The sequence below is a fragment of the Tyto alba genome, unplaced genomic scaffold (genome assembly GCF_018691265.1).
Source record: "Tyto alba isolate M040663 unplaced genomic scaffold, T.alba_DEE_v4.0 Super-Scaffold_6, whole genome shotgun sequence".
NCBI lineage: Eukaryota > Metazoa > Chordata > Aves > Strigiformes > Tytonidae > Tyto > Tyto alba.
In genome coordinates, this window is record NW_024881327.1 from 45725382 (window position 1) to 45743504 (window position 18123).

Genomic DNA, 18123 nt, shown 5'->3' on the forward strand with positions numbered 1-18123 from the left:
CCTATCTTAAGGTTCAGCCTCAAACATTAGGTAAAGACAGAGGTGCACACCAAAGTACCCAAAAGTCACAGTAGTTCTGCATGACTAGAATGTTTCCCAAAACTAAACTAAAACCATTACTAAAACCAAAGAAAACTGAAATCATACTTCTGTGCATTCTGCACTTACTGAATTCAAGTCCCAACATAAAACATGAAAGGCTCCTGTTCTACACACACTCATGCTTCCAGATTAAACTGAACACTATCCATCCATAAAGACTAACATCTTTAGGCAAGGATTATTTTAGTTGACAAACGCTGGAGGTTAATAGTGAAAAAGTGATCTTTCTACACATCTGTCATCTTATTGGTTGTCTAAAAGCAACTCCACTGACCATCATATTGTCTTTATTATTGATTTTTACACAGGTTCCTATCCAAGTGATTCATCTATCCATGGACAAAATGTTCTCCATCCTTCAATGTTACCACTCCCAGTAGCTAGAGAACTTCCCAAAGCAAAGTACACCTTATGTTTACCTAGTAATAATGAGAAACCTTCCCCCACTATGTTCTAAAAATCACATCTAGCCAGTGTTGGGTTTATAATCCCAGAAACAGATACTTAAATTAAAATAATGAACATCAAGGATACATAAAGGTGGCAAATCAGAGTTAGATAAAGATCACAAATAATCCACACAGCACAGACCAAGTAGTTTCATCCCTGACTCAAGTTGTAAAATGAACTCTTTCTAGAAACCTTACTGCCACTATTTTATTCCTGAAATACGTACGTACAGTTCTCTCAAGTTCATTGAAAGGCTACTGGCATCAGAAATTGCAAAACAGTGACATGCACACTGTATTCAAAGCCAGAATTCTAAACCCAGCTTTTACAGCTATTTCCCAAACAGCATGCAGTCAGATACATGCCAGCAGTTTCTGCCCATATGAAGTCCAACTGATCTCAACAAAACCTTAGAAGTTGGTAAACAGCTCTCCAAGGAGATGGGCAAAACAACTGTGTGAAATGAAAACAATAATCACTTCCATTAGAGCTGTATTGTGGTACTTGTTTTTACAACAGTATTATTTTATATGTAGAAACATCTACACTGTCTTTGTTTCCATATTTTCTAAGTATATCATGCTTTCTCAGCAGTACAATGTCATTTTCAAACTCTTCCTTGACAGCTATTCCCACATTGTGCCTGCTGTATGGCTGAGCCTACACAACTGTGTGTGTGGTCCCAGTGTGAGCTGGATAACAGACATGGGTAGGTAAGTTGTAAACAAGTTCCCCCATCCAAACCTGCAATCAGATCTGTTCAATAGAAGCTCCTACCCTTAAGGGATTTCAATACGATCTAACATGTCCACATACTTAAATTCATATTAGGCCACAAGCAATTCCCACTTTGTTGGAATTGTTCAGTAACAAAGCATCCAGTGAAGCTTATGAAATCCAACAGAAATCCTACAAAAATGTATTCTATAGGGCCACACAATGTGACATTTACTACCCCATTATTACATAAAAATATTACTTTTCTATGCACATCCAGACAACAATATATTCTATCACGTCTCTCCCAGAAGTCCCCACACAAGATATATGCAGTCTATATAGGTCATTCAACTTCAGCTATCTTGGAGCCAAAAATTAGTAGCTTCAGATATATATTTTTTTTTTTTTAAACCAAAAGTCTGGCAATTTTAATACTCTAATATTAAGCTTGATGCTTATTTAGTCAACTTCCCTGATTTAATAAGGAAGAGATTCTGCAGCATTCTCTTTTGTATACAAAGAGTTTTTGTATCTGCCAGAGTAAAAACCATTTGGATTTTTATAAGCAAACATCAAAACTTTCTCTAAAAGGGCAAAAATTGCTAAACTCAATCAAACTAGTGGTTTAAATCTCCAAATACCCTGATTAACCATAGCCAGTGTGCAATTTTTAGAACAGTATAACACACACTCATTTGCAGTGATTTATTGATTACACCAGAAAAAGTTACATAAATTTTAAATTCCTTGTATAACTGATATAAAACATCTCACTTTGCACTGTGCTAAACTCTTGACCATAACAATACCTCATAGCAGTCTCTCAAGTTAATGCAGAATGTGACTTTAAAACAGCGTTTTACACATATGTAAGATATCCTAGAGAATTCAGCTGTGTAATATAATCCATATTTTTAAAACTGTTTCTGACCTTACAGTATCAATTTATTTCTGTTCTATTTCAATTTCTTTTTCTCATGTCTTGCCTAAAAGAAACCAACCTTAACTTTCTCTCCCACCTTATATTTGACCACTGTTTTCTTTCCTATTAGTACCAGACATTACCACAGAATTTTAGACTAGCTAACAAACAGAAAACACTTTAAATTTCCCTCCCCTTTATTTCATGAACCTCCAATGAACATCACTAAAAACCAGATGGCTTTTTGATGTTCAGTGGCAGAGAACAGCAATATATCTCACTATGCTTAAATTATTCTCATTGTTATCAACCTTATGCCTGATCTTTCCCAATGTCAACCCCAGGTTCCTTGCTCTCCTCCAAGTCTCAAGCAACCTATATATGACTTATCTCAAATTTTATTTGTTTCAGTATTCTAGATCTTTCATCATATAGGAAGAAATTAATGGGAAAATCTGGACAGCCCATTATCTAGTCATTGTACTGTATCTCCCTGACACAAACCTGTTCTGTGCAGATGCTCCTGTCTATACTAACTATTCCTTAACATTTTTCACAGGGAAACTAATCTAATCCAACAAATCTTGGAAAGGATGTACATTCACTCTTCTTTGGGGGGAGTGGGTGAAGTAAGATTTTTCTGACTTATTCTACAAAGATCAAACTGTATGTCAACATGCATATTCAGTTTATAAAATAGTTTAGATTTTATGCGTTCATGAGTCATGACGACAACATGAAAAATACACCCCTAAGAACACTTAAAAAAAAGTGTGTCACTTGCTAACATGACACAACATTAAAAAGTTAACCAACATGACTCTCATACAAAATAAGAAACCAAAATGCCAGATCTGAATATGCTGCTGAAAATATAAGTTACTCCAACGTTGACTGCATCCCTTTCAGAACTAGCTACAGCATAGGTGACATCTTCAGGGAATGCTATTCTAGACCACACAATAAAAGATTACGTCAATTTAAGACAACTGAGCAATACTCAGCTTCAGTTTTGACAGCTAAATGAATTTTTAAAAAAATCTAAAAAATGCATATAAAGCCAGAAAGCCTTTTCCTTCTCTACAGTGTTTAATAGTATATTTTCAGTTAAAAAACAAGTTACCCGGTTCACCAGAAGGCGGAAACTGATACACTTCCAGCATCATATCCATTAAGCAAATGAGGAAAAAAAAGCTTGGCTTTTCAGTAATTATTTCTATTATTGCTATCACTCCAAGGCAATAACATTATTTAATTTAACCTGGCACCTTTTCAGTTGCCAGAATAAATCTATACAGCCTAACTGAAAAACATATTTTCAGAACAAAAAGTCAAAATAATCAACTTTTATAGCTTTCTTAATGCACATGTATTAATACATTTTTTCCAAAATACCAGTATTCCTACATATATTCTCATTCCAAGAGCTTTAAGATGACATCTGCTAAATCATCCACTCTTTGGAGCCTACTGCTAGTTTCAGACTTTGGATTTTTTTTAATATATGAGACTGTCTCTAGTTCACACCTGTTTAACAGTAATTGACAAGACAGAATGCCTAAATAATACAGTAGATTAAATAAATATTCATATAATAGTGAACACTTCCTCAAGCTTTAAAGTATTAACTACTATTTATTAGCTTTCAAAATTATAACTGTCAAGCATTTTTCCCTCAAAAATTCCATTTTGGGATGTAACTTAGCTAACATTAACACTTAGCCATCTGCAAAGTGCCATTTAAGTAACTGATGTTATGCCTACGTAATTATTTACCATTCACATTAATCATTATGTGTGAATACTGCAATTTAAAGGAATAAGATCTAGTTCTCAGACTTCTACATTAGTTCTGAAAACACTGAAATACTGTTAAACTTGTGAATAAAGAAATCTAATTAAGCACACAGACAGGACAGACACTGGTTTGACAATTATTTATATCTAAAATCAACAGGAAATTCATCTAACAGCTGAAGGGAAGTCAATAATACACATTAAGCAAAGTCAGGAAGGAACCTTTCAAATATCATTACTTTTCTAGCCTGTCCTAACCAAACTGCTTTCCATGCTTGAACTTCCTTCCAAAAAGGAAGCTTTCTAGATGAATATTTAGAAAGAGTAAGCAAGGCATAGTTATAGAATAGAAAACTATACAGCAGATACTCTATTTCTGCCTCTGTTTCTGTTCATATAAAAAATATATCCAGTAACATACACTACTGATATAGATGAAACAATTGCACAAGTGAGTGTTTGTAAGTTCCCTCTTGGGTCTGAAATACCTCAGCAGGAATTAAAGCATGATTTAACATGTCATAACAATTTAATAAATTAGAAAAATATTGTAACCTCAGGCAACATTAGTTCCCCAACTTACCAATTAGTGTCTTTCTGTCAGGAAGAAGGCAGTAGAAACCCTTTTCTTTGTCAAGTCTCCTTTAAAACCACCAATCATCTACCATGCAGAGATATGGGAGTGTCTCTCATCAGTGCAAACACAAGCACAATGCTCCCTCAAAAAATTACATTCCAAGCTTATTAGATGGACAGAGTCTTTGGACAATACACAGGAACATCAGGGCAATATGTAGCAAGATGGTACACAGGCTTTTCACATCAACTGTTCAGCATGCATAATTTTTTTTTTTTTTTAAACAGTTCAAAGGAGAATTCTCAGAGAAATACGAAGACGATGTAGCTGTGGACTTGTGGGCAGCTTCCCTCAATCACACAGGACAGCACGAGAAGACGACAATACCTGGCTCATTACTAAATCTGTTGAATTACTCTGTGTTGATTTGGGGGTTCTTAATGCACAATATAACATATATCCACTACATAAGATAAAGTGTAGCGTATTACATAGAACATTATTTAAAACATCCTACTTGTCTAACATTTATTATCCCTTGATATAAGCATGTGTATACCTCAGAAAGCAACTGGTCTATTTGTCCAAGAAACAGACTACCTATGTACCTCCTGGTCTCTGACAGTATCTGATCAAGTCACTGTATCATATTTGACTAACAAGACAGGAATCACAAGAACAAACGGATATTCTGGGTCAAGGAGTTAAATCCTAAGGTACTGTGGAAAACTACATTATATCCCCCCTGCCTTACATAAGCTAACCAGCTCCACCTTAAAGACAATCTTATTCCACTACTCCTTAGGGAAGGATGTTGCAGATTTCTGTGCCTCGGTTGCTTAGGAACCATCTTTTCTAATTTCCAAAATAGGTTTATTCTTGGATAGTTTATACCCATTTGTTCTCATACCTCATGCTTAAGAAGCTCTTTTAACCCACCTGTGTTGTTTCACTCATATTTTCATGAAGAGCAACCTCTTTCATGTTTTCTTTTCCCAGATCAAACAAGACACTCTGAGTCCCGCTTACAGAGCAAATTCTCCATTCCCTTAGTCACTCTAGGAATCAAGTCCCCATACCTCTTCCAGTCCAAATGCCCTTCTTACTTGATGGCAGGTGATAGGAATTAGACACAATATTCCAGATAAGGTTTTACCAGTACCAGAAAAAAAGTCAATACCACTTTACTTCTTTAAAGGAAAATATTAGTAGGGCAACAACAGTGTATTTGTTATACTAATACTTCTCACAGTTGCTAAATTTGATAGGTTAGTCATCCTGAAATGTTCTAAGATCTTAATTTTTTTAAATGCTATTAAATAGGACTCCCTTTTCTACTGATCGTATCTCAAGGTCTCAACATCGTTCTCTTTGAAACCATCTTTTGTATTGATAATACTTGACACCTGATGAGAAAACACGAGATTGACATAAGAAGTAGGAATGCATCGATGTTTTTAATGAAAATACTACATCTCAAAATCCTTGACAAATTACACTACTAATGTACTTCCAATACACCATCTTCCGGTCATCCAGTTCTACCCATACTCCTGTCACCATTTTTTAATCAATTTTCACAGAAACATCACTAGTTTTTACACTAAATGTTACTACACATTATATGACTCCCAAGTTAAAACAGGTCAGCTCTAATGTACCCTCTCCAAGAAGTCACGTATCTCATAAAAAAAGCCATTAGATTTCACTGTCTTCCTCTATCTGTATCACTTCATACCCCCTTTGCATCCTCCACATAGAACAGCTTCTCTTTCCAAACTTAAACAAGTCCCTGTATTAAGGTCACATTAATGATGTAGTAACTATCCCCAACCATGTTTTCCTCTAAACATAGTGACTACTTTTGCTGCTCACCAGCCATCCAATACCCTTCTGCCTTGACTTTTAATATCAATTCTTAAAACTGAGCGCCTAATTACACAGACCACCTACTTCAAAATTCCAGAGTAAATATTACATAGTCCCACTGATCTGCACCCTCCAAGTTCAACTTTATCTTTATGGAAATCATTTTTATAACCTCACTTCAGTAAGATCTATTTGCCACTGTGCATGTTTTCAAAACTGTCTTCAATGAAAATTAAAGCAAAATTTTCATGCAGTCTATGAGCAGTATCTAAAATATTTTTAGTCTTCTTTCGTTGTTGCCATGCTTCCTGATAAGATAGGTGAGCAGTCTTTTTCAGGTTTTCTGCTTACTCCTGATGCCCCTCTCTTCAATTTGCTATTAACCTTGTTAGATCTTGTATCTCCACTTTTTCATATATATATAAAAAAAAAGTTTGGTAAGAGCACAGTATTTTACACAGTTGCCAGAATTATCTGCATATATTGCTGTATCAGAAGTTCAGCCATGCCAGTAGTAGCTGAAAGCACCTCATCAAATAAGCCCGGAGCATTGCTGTAAAACTAGAATTGCAAGAACATTTGGATGCTAAACTACATTATGGCTTTTGCAATTTGAATGTTCATTTTCTAGAATTACAATTATTAACAGCTTTCCGTGACACTCGTAGTGAGGTATGGGTCTTTTTTTGCTTTAGCTGGGCCTCTGCCTTTTTTTCTCCCTAAATGACGTATGCCTAAAACACGAATAAAAAGCTTAATGTCACAGGGTCTCCACAGAGCTAGAGAAGGCAAGTTAAACCTGCTTAATTTCAGCTTTACCTCAGATGTTACATCACAATGAAAAAAACAAAAGACAACAACAAAACCTGTGTTATCAGTATTTTGGTTTGAGAACATACTGCACAGCTATTACAAAACTTACTTGAAGGAAAAAAAAGGTCTGCAGAAACAAGGTTCAAATTTAGGATTACTATAGCAACAGAGAGGAGGGAGGAGAAAATTACCAGATTACTCTCTCAACTCATCAAATCCTTGAAAGAATAAATTTAGATTTGGGTTTCAGTCAAATGAACTGAATTTATCCTATTCATTAATAATTAACACATCAAATTAAGGATTAAATTAAACAAGCAAAAACTGTAGTACAAGGAGTAAAGTAGCAAATACAAATTTCAGACTGAATGGCCTCACCTTTTCCTTCTATCACTAAATATTTGGTATCACAACATGTCTTCAAACCAGTAACTGGTAACAAATACAGTACTATTTGGGAAGATGCTTAGTCCTGATTAAAGGTCTGCAAAGAAAAAGAGGCATTCAAAATCTGCCTCATTCTTAATTAAGTGACTCCAATAACTACGTTACTGAAAATGTGCAGTAATGTGCCCCCATTTGACTTGAAGGTGTAATGAATTTCTGAAAATACAGTTCAGTTATAGAACTAACACATTTCAACAATATGCATGAACACAGTAATGACTTAATACCATGAAAACCAGGGAGTGCAGAAATAAACTTAAGCTCTTTAAAAAGGTGACATTATAAAAAACTCAGGATATCCTAAATAACTAATTACTTACATCTCTTTTCATTATGCAATCTTTAACATTCTTTGTATTTTGGGGTTGTTTTAATAAATGCTTAAAAATAATTACCATAATGGACACTATTCCAGTATCAATAAACACTGTACTTATGTTAATGTTTGCAAAAAAAATAGTAGTCTCAGTCTTTTGGGGAGACCAGCTATTCCAACACTTTAGCCCACTCCCATTAGATGGGATCCCAAACCCATTAAGCTTAAGCAGCAAATGCAGCTAAAAGAAGTTTATTTTTGGCATTGCGAGCTTTGCTTGAGGCATGGAGGGATGTCCCCCCCCCTTTAGTGGTAAGTATTGACCCACAAAGACTCCAAGCCTCAGGCAACTCTTCCACCCTCCAGAATGTTCAGTTAATAAGGCTGCCCTCATAATTTGCAAGACTGTCTAAGTCCAGCTTTTCTGGCTGACATTCAGATTTTAACCATGCTTCAAAGCCTTCTGTTCACCACTTCTGGCTTTCATTGACCAGCTGCCAAAATGCTCTTTATTTTCTGGTGGCTGGGCAGGCCAGAGAACAGTTTGAGAGACTACCTTCCTTCCAATTTGTGCAAACTGTTCACTGTGTTCTCTGGTCTTGGCTCCTCCCCAAGTTGCTGCAGTGACAGAAAACTGGAGGATACGGGAAGGACTATCATTCCGTAACTGTGAAGCAAGGATACTGCATCTTAACTGGGGTTTCCTTGTCCTTAAATCAACATCTCCATTAACAGACAGCAACTGAGTCAAAGAAAGTGTCCTAGATCAACAATAAGGACTATGACAGAACCAGAAGTCCCACCCTATGCTGCAATCACAAACATCCTCTCCTTCCAGGAGAAAGGCAAGATCAGTATAAAATGATCCACATAACTCAGCAGCATCAAGATTAGTGCAGGTTCTGAAGTAGATTGAAAGGGGGAAAAAAATCACACAAGCAGACATTCAGATACAAATAGCAGCAATCAAAGAGAACAACGGGATGGTCCTCTCTGAGTCCAAGGCACAGAAATCCACCACCTTTCCTAGACACATGAAAGATATAATAGCTTTCCCTTAGAGTAAGAATATATATTTTATCTCCCTTTCCATCCAATCCATGTATGATTCACTTGCTTTGGGAAACCTCTCAAGAATTTAATAACTTTTTACCTAAATCCTTATATGAGCAAACAGAAAAAAAAATTAAAATTTCTTCTGTACAGTTGAGATCTAAGCAAAAATCTAAGATCATTATTGATTTATTTTTCCTGTATATTAACAGATTCCAAAATAACTTAATACTGTACCACAAGTGTTCTGTATAACCAAATAAATTCTTACTGTATGCTTCCTGCCACCAACACTTTATGAAAAGTAAGTTACGAAAACATCACTTTCCTGACATCTTCATCCTTAATTCACTCACAACAGATATAAAGTTGTTCTGAAATGCCTCCAACTTATCAGTTATAACCAAAACATCTTTGAAAACTCACCATCCAATAAATTTTACTTTGAGTTCAAGAGGGAGGGGAAAAAAAACACAAAAACAAAACCCCACACCTTGCTATATATACTAGTAGGCTTATAAATTATAACCACAGTTAAGGAAACAAAATTCACTTTGGACTCAAAATAGAATCTTGTGCTTTGCACTGAATCTGTTATTCAAATCATACGGAAACTTAGTGACATTTAAAATTAAAGCAACACTTTAGTTGTATAGAATTTTACCTGAAAATCAGTCACTGAAAGCACCTAAAGAAAGAGCCGGAACAAGTGAAGTATTATTTCCTACCAACCGAAGTCTTCTATGCATCCCTATTTATTATTTTTTAGCCCAAGTCTTTATGTTCCCCCATGTGTCCTGCAGCAGTCCATCCTTGCTCCACCCTTCACTGAGCACTGCTCCAGCCAGGCTGGCCCTGCAAGTGGCAAAATACACAACAACTTGTTCAGAGCTACCCCTGTACTGACAGGCCAGCTGGGGTATAAGGGCTGCACAACCAGATGCTCCTGCTCCTCAAAACAAATCAGGAGCCATGCCCCTCTCTTAGTGGGGGTACAAATCCAGGCATCAGATTATCCCATTACTGCCAGAAACTTTGCATGTTTGAAGTCACCACTTTCCTGTTAAATTTAGCTGAATGTAACTAACAGGTTCAGAAGTTGAAGAGAAAAAGTAAGTCTCTTTAACTCTGGAATACTTTAAGCAGTGCTGATTCAAGATTACTATGCAAAGCTTTGTTAGACAATATTTTTTGGAAGAAAAACAATGCAGCAATGTCATCTTTTGCTGAATTTTAGATGGAATGGATGTTTCACGCACATATATGCTTTATAGATTTTCAGCAATATTTTGTAGTGACAGTAGCTGGAGAAATTGTTTCATCTGTTAAAAGACAACTAAACTCAAAGTATGCCTTATCCTTCACTTCCACAGTCACAATGCAGGACCAGTAACTTTATGGTCAATAGTATATAACAAAAAAACAAACAAAAAACCCACGGAAGACAATCTTCATGGGTCCAGGTTTTTCCCAGACACTTGCTGGTTTAATCTGGCGTTAGCTATAATAAAGCTGAAATAGCGTATCAGACCTCTCAAGATTCAAGATCTAAAACAAGACAGAGATAAAAACCATAGAAAACACCACAACAAGAATTCGAAATTTGTACATACAAAAGGAAAACAAACCCAAAATAAACTAAAATAAGTTTCTATGGCTGCAAGTCAAATTATAGTTTTTAGTCTAGAGTTGCTTTTACTGACTCCAAACAAAAAACAAGATGATCTTAGGTATAGTAATTTTATTTCCCCCCAATCTTAGGTGCATAAATGTACCACAGCTTAATATTTATCTACTCATTTGATGTTAAAGTATCAAAAATACCATAAAGTGTTACTAATTAACTGCCTCTACAGCTCACTGTTTTCCATGATCCCTTTTCAGCAATTCAATTAGGTATATGGAAGAAAAAGAAAGTATCAGAACTCTGAAATATTTTAGTCCCTATCTTTTCAGATTTCACGAGTCAAGATCTGAAAACCATACATAACATATGGTATAAAAAAATCAGTAATTTTAAAAGACAAAACCCAATATGTCAATTAAATATGCAAAGGAGTATTTGATTAGTCTGAAGAGAAGGGAAACTCCAAATCCTAATTCCCAATTTTACAGTATAGCTCTTAATAATCCCATTTTTAAAACTGAATTGAAATGGTCTTTCATGTATGTTGATTTTTAATTAATCTACAGGGAAAACCACTCAAATAAGTGATAGTGAAAAATGCTTTTGATGTCCCACTTGCCAACACAACTGATCTGAGGCTGAAAAGTTGATCTTTCACTAAAAACTGCATCTGACAGAGCAGGCAGAGATCATTTCTCAAACTGCAATCTAATAAGCAAGGTCAAAAGAAGGAAGTTAGGAAGGTGATGAAGTTGTTACTCCTGTTTGGCTACGCCTCCAAGGACGACATTTTCAGTTTCTTAACGGACAAAGAGTCAGTCCAGCAAAATCAGCAAGCATACATAGAGGTCAGCCAGCTTCACTGGTAGTAGTAAACTCAAATGCTCCTCTACACTAAAACTTAATTTGCCCTGAAATGAAGAACAGTTAGACTTTAAAATTCCCCAAACAGCAATACTTAACCTTTACTCAAAAAAGGACCGTTGGTTAGAAAGTTAAACTGAGGCTCTCATGACAACTCAGCTCATATGTGATTTGAAAAGCAGTAGTTCTAAAAAGGGTGTTTCCTGGAGTCTCTGCCCTTACAACTTTTGCAACTACTAACCACTAAAATTTCTGAACTGACAAGATCACAGTAAACAACATCCTCTGACTAGTGAGGAAAGAAACCAATTATTTGCCTCAATTTGACTAAAGATTATCAAGATTATTTTCAATAAACAACAGATGCTTACTGAGATGGTAACAAATGTTACCATAAAGTTATGTTGGGCATGCCATTAAATTACTACAGAACCCCGTTAATGTACATGCAATGCTTCAAAGTGATAAAGTAAGAATAGAAAAGGGTAATTTTAAAGTAAAAATTATCACAGTCAAAATATCTGTATAACCGGTACTTTTTAAGCATTACTACCTCTAATGAAAAGCTTTCCTCAGTAAATCAGCTGATTCACATGATTACATGATTCACATTTAACACCTTTCTTTACCAACAGGTTTGTACAGCTACTGTTCTCAGCCCTACCAAAAAGGAGTATTTTCTAAAAGAAATGCTGAATAAATGGCAAGACTAGGTAATGTTTTCCTATTCACCTGAGATGGCTGATTAAACTACATGAATGAAAACTGTATAACTCGGTTAATCTAAGAATTTATACTATTTAAAAAAAAAAAACAAAACCAAAACCAAACATTTTTCTTTGTTACTATGGAAGATGTATAATTTAGCAGAAGAGTTTTAGACAGGCTCCTCAGCAAACATCAAATGACCTGCACAACTGAATCAGCAGTTTAAACTTACATTCGTACCTGCTCAAAATCCCTTTTTAAATATAAAACATCTACCACTCTAAAAGTGTCTAAGAAAGATTTAGTTACAGTATGAATTACTAATACAGTGCTATTTCAGAGATTGCTTTCTGCCATGAAGCATGGTCCAAGGATAAATTCTAATTTAAAAGCCATCAAAATCAGAAATTTAGCATTATTTTAATACTCCATGTTCAGGTGTTCTCCCTGCACAACAGAAGTGGCACTTCTGATACACTCTCCTTCATAAAAGTAGTGGGCAAGTTTTGTTACTATGAATTTTTTCCTCAAAGCAGGACTGGCTCACTTGCATAGCAACAGTTTGGGATTGAGAAATTACTCACTATTCACCACTGGTATAGTTCTTTAATTAAGAAAACTATTTCTACAACTCAGAAAAGCAGTGGGTACAAGATTTACCGTCTAGCCTCCTCAGAGTTCAAAAGCACTTGTCACATAGAAGCTGTATGCTTACTAGTGATCAACATGCTAAGCATCCTTCCCCTAGTTTGAAACCTCCAGCTGTAATGTTTTATTCTATTTATTAACAAAATTGGCTGCTTCAAAATTCAGCTCTTTCCTCCTATAGCAAGTCATGGGATGTTGGGTGACAGGACTTGTTAAAAGCGCTTCATGCTGGGAAGCTACTCATCAAAAACTGAGACTTGAATGGGGCTGAAGAATTTTTTTATCCTTACTGCTGTAAAAGTTTCTCATTGCTCAAATGGGTTTGTTCACATAATCTCAAACGATCCAATTTCATACATGCAAAATAACATTTAATACTGATGGTGAATCTCAAAGAATGAGAAGAGTTGAGTCATTTTCTGTTGGAGATGTCTAGAAAGAACTGTCACAGAAAAATACTGATTCAGTAAATGACCTTCTTCACTCTACAGCATTAGTGAACCATAGTCATAAACTTACTGGCACAGCATGCTAACAAAAGTGCTTGTTTCAGATGAAGCACAAATATTCAGACTTCTCACACCATTTTATAACAATCAACCATAAAAAGAAAATATTCAGGCAACACAGTTCTTTTTAGCCAAAACTTGCTATCCTCAGTATGGAACCTCACAAAGAAAACAGAACTCCAGTAAAAATACAAGATACTTAAACATGAAAATATAGTAATACACATATTATCTTGCTACAGCAAAGATGTAAAAACTTGCAACTGTCTCTTCCTCAAAACTCTCTTAAGAAAATTACCAAGTTTAAATTCTGTAACTGAGGAAAACTACATAGAACATTATGTTCACTTAAGACCATTTTTATATGATCACATCAAATCTTCTTACTGAGCATAAAGAAATACCAAAGCCACTTGCTCCAGAAGTCCAGTCTACAGTTGCATTTTTTCCTCACTTATTATGCAACAGCTCTAAAAAGAGTATTTCCTTATTGAGGCACAGAATTGTTACATCAATCAATTTAATACAGAAAAATGGAAGCCTATTTTAGAAACTATTTTTATTTTTAAATTGTTATATAAAAAAGACAAATTTGCAGCAGTTAAGAACAGCCGAGTAGGCTGTTAGCACATTCAGTCACATTACAAGACCCCAGAGCTGCAAATAGCCTGTGTGCATGGAGGTACCTGTAGCTTTCGGCAAAGCATAAAGAAATTATATAGCAGTAGTTGCAGTACGAGATTTCATAAGCTAAAGGTAGACATGTTTTGTAAAGCTCCATATAAAGAAATAAATTATCATGCATGAAAATGGAATACTTTTGGCATATGATCATGTTACGATCTATAGCAACTTTCCAAAAGCAGAGAATAAAACAAAACCAGCAATGAGCTTACACCACTGACCTACAGCAGTATCTCATAAAAGATTTAAACCCAGTGCTATTCCTAGCCCCTACCTCATCACAGCCATGGATATTTTTCCAGCTTGACTGGATTTTCCCCCTCCCTAATTGCTAGTTTTAACTGAAGACAATGTAGATTAAGAATCAACCTTAAAAGCAGCATAGAGACTGTGCGGTAATTATGTGCAGAAAGATACGTGACATTTTGTATCAAAAGCAGACACTGGAAATGCTAAAATACAGATACCCCTTCCAGCAGACGAAACAAAACAACTGCCCGTCTGCTGCTGCTGCTGGTACCTCGCCAATCAATAACACCGCACAAACGCACCACATCTCCTCCTTCATCCCTACGTCCTCTGCGGACGATTATTTGGACGCTCTAATACCCGCATTTCGCCAAGTCTAATCAGCAGGTCACCTCGCAGCCTAGAAGAAGGGGCAGGTGAAGCAGAAGGGCGGTGGGGGAAGCGCCAGCAGACGCATCGCTTGGGTGCAATGGAGATTTAAACGCCGAGCGGCCGCTTTCTGCGGCGGCAGCCGCTGCAGGAGCATCCCGCCCGGCTCGGCGCGGTGGGGACGGGCTCTCCCGAGAGCGGGCTGACAGGAACCTGCTCCCCCCCACCCCTCAGCCGCTCCCGCAGCCCGGCGCCCCCCCACCCCATCCCCACTCACCGAGACCCGAAACCCTCCCGTCACCGCCCCGGCCCCTCACCGCACGCACCCTGCGCGCAGCTGGGTTTTCCACACTCACCCCCCCACCCGCCCCGCTGCTTGTTTTCAAGGCAGAGACACCCCCCCGCCCTTCTCCCCGAGCTAAACAAGCTGGTTCCAGCCTCTGCGCCCCAGTCCCATCTCGCCGCCCCTCGCTCCCCCCTCCGCAGCGCCCGCCTCCCCCTCACAGCCTGCCTGCCGCCAATGCTGCGCCCCCACTCGCTTCCCCCCCACGAGGACCGTTAACGGCTGCACCCCTCCGCCGCGCGCGCCCCCCCCTCCTCCCCGGCCCGTTACCGGCGACGCCCCTCCCGCCGCCCCCACGGCGCTCACCCGAGGGCAGGCGAGAAAGGGCGGCGGGAGGGAGCGCAAAAGAAGCGGGGGCCGCTGCAGACGCTCCCCTGACGAGGCTGCCGCTGCCTCCGCCGCCGCCGGCCCCAGCTCCGCCCCGCGCCGCTGCCACCTCCCCCACAGCCACCGGGCGGCCCCAGCCCCCACCCGACAGGGTGCGGCTTCCCGAGGCCGCAGGCCAATAACCGCGCCGCCCATTGGAGGGCGCACGCTCGGCGACTAAGCGGCTCCCCGATTGGCTGGGGCAGGCGGGCGGGAGGGGGAATGGCGGGCAGCGGGGTGCCTCTGCCGCGGGATTCCCCAAGGACACAGGCAGAGGTTGGGGCGAGCCCCACGCACAGCGAAGGGGTTTCTGGTGGAGCGGAGTCTCTTCGGAAAGGAGCAGCGCGTCGCCTGGGAAGCTTATCTTGCAGCGGGCTGAGAGATAGGGGCAAAAATCGAGCAGTTACCGAGGAAGCGTTACGGTTAAGGGTTCTTTGACGATATCTAATCGCCGGGAGCTCAGAGTAAGTCAGGGTCGAGCCACAAGTGCAGATACCCTGCGAGAGTAATCAGGCTGGAGAACCGCGTTGGTGAGGGTTAGAGACATCTGTCAAAACTAAAGGTATTTAAGTCAGTTGAATATCCTCTGGATCTTAAATTCCAGTCTAATGAGAAGTTGTACACCTGATTCAGGAAGTGTGCAGGTATATTGTATAGCTTGTATCTAGGAGGCCTGATTAGATCTTTATTAATCTGCCCTTTAGATTTTCTGTATCTTTTGATATCTATGTATGGCTAGTATAACCCCACAGTTTGTTAGTCACGGCACATAAAGCATCAACCGTAAAGTTAACTTGTTCTGTTAACTATCTTTATTGCCTGTACATTTTTTACTATCATTTATATTTAATTTTAAAACTACTGCTCTACAAGTCTTTTTGGAAATTTTTGTATAGAAAAGTGCCTGCCTCAGGTCAAAGGAAGAGCTGGGGGTTTGGCAACCTACTTTCAGAAACACTAAATTCTTCTCTGTTACCTGTACCCCCACCCCTGAGTTACCCATATGATCAGAAGAAAAATAGACTCCTGCTAGCAGAACCTGATGGGTGTCTTCAGGAGCCATAAACATCTCTCCCTTAGAATGTGGGAGGAATCTAGCCTGCTCCAAGCACTTCCATGGAGGAAACACTCCACTTACCTAGTTCACACTTTCTGGCAGTTAATCCTCATTTGTTCACTGTTCAGAATGGAAAAGCAGGCCACATACATAAACTTGCATCTGAATTCAACCACCAGAAATGGTGGTTTAGTTGTGAAGTGATGACAGAATGATTATCGCACATCTGACAAGACACTGCTGGACATAGATCTGACTCATCAAAAACATCCCACACCAGGACATGCGTTAGTGTCATTAGTAATAATTAAGAAACTCTGTCTGAACTTTTTTCTTCTACTGTTGTTGTAAGCCTAAAACATTACACATTACCTGCCTAGTGCTGAACCCTGTTAAACCCAGTGGCTGTGTTTACACACAAGATGGCATACTTCAGTCCTTGTTCAAAGTCTACTCAAGGAGATTTGCAGGTGCTCTGCACCTGGAGGGTCCAGCCACCTGTCTCATGCATTCTCTTCCCCCGCCATGTAGGTGACTGTCAAAACTCTTCATCTTGGCACTTCAGTTGCCTCTCTTTCCTCACCATGTCATTCAGCACATAAATCCCTCTTTCTTCTTGTCTGTTAAGGTAAAAGGAAGAATGGATCCATATTATAACTAACTCTGCAAAAAGTACTGCTTTGTTTTAAATTAAATGGGTTTCCTCTCCAGCTCAGTGCATGGCTGTAAGGCCAGCAATGCCGAGAAAGTGGGGATGGTGAGGACAGCAGCAGTTCCCAGGGCCTGGGGAAGGGCAGGGTCATTTCTTTCCCTAGCAGCATTGGCATAAAGTGTTTGTGTAGGTACCAGGTGTGGTTGTCACAAGCAGTTTAGGCTGATCAAAGGATACGTTTTGTCATGGCGCCCGTTCGCTCTAATGGTGAAATGCTGCAGAAGTGCTCCTCTGCCCCTCTCTTCTGCTGTCCTACTCTGTGACCTGCCTAAGGTCACAGGTTCCTGCTGTCTCCACCCCTTGCATCATATCCCATAATCCTGAGCCCAAAGAAGATATTGTTTCACCTGGCCAATCTGATGGAAAAATTGAGGGGTGAGAGAGGGGGTGAGGCCAGCTTTCTGCTGAATCAGCCCATTCAACCAACTGCCTTGGCAGCCCGAGACTGCTCAAGCTGATGCAGGACGGTGTGAATCTTGTGTGTTCAGTTTTTGGCCTGAGCAGGTTCCTCAACTGCCTCTACTCAGCTGCAGGAATGGCAACGCTGGTGCAGAGGCAAAGGTAGGATTACAGGTAGGATTACATGGGTAGAAACATATGGGAGGGCACATACATACTGACAAGTACTAAAGCAGTAGGCTGTGCTGCAGAAATAAGGGATCACAGACAATCTGAAAAAGCACTTCTGCATTATTTAAGACATGATGAACTTGTCATTGTTAACTCTTACCGGTTGGGTTTACAGCATTACAGCTACAACAAAAGGTACAATATGAACCACACAGTATTTTTCAGCCTGTAGTATTTGACTTAAGATCTTTGCACTGCTGGGGAGGGGTCTTGGAAAATGACCAAGACAAGCTCGTTGCCAGGAGGCTTGCACTTGCCATATGCACATCTGCATGTGTACTGGAGGAGGGT

The 18123-nt window shown here is 39.0% G+C and overlaps 1 protein-coding gene across 12 annotated transcripts in view; it reads right to left on the reverse strand.

Moving 5' to 3' along the window:
• ADD1 (adducin 1) overlaps positions 1 to 15518 on the reverse strand; it is a 65378-nt gene extending 49860 nt beyond the window's left edge. For 5 of the 12 annotated variants that reach the window (XM_032987346.2, XM_032987344.2, XM_032987345.2 and 2 more), the window contains exon 1: positions 15374 to 15516. The gene's annotated coding sequence lies outside the window, so the exon portion shown is untranslated. Of the gene's footprint in view, positions 1 to 15373 lie in introns of all 12 variants that reach the window. The other 7 variants (XM_032987343.2, XM_032987342.2, XM_032987348.2 and 4 more) reach the window with 3 other exon arrangements.
• Positions 15519 to 18123: the final 2605 nt, after the last annotated feature.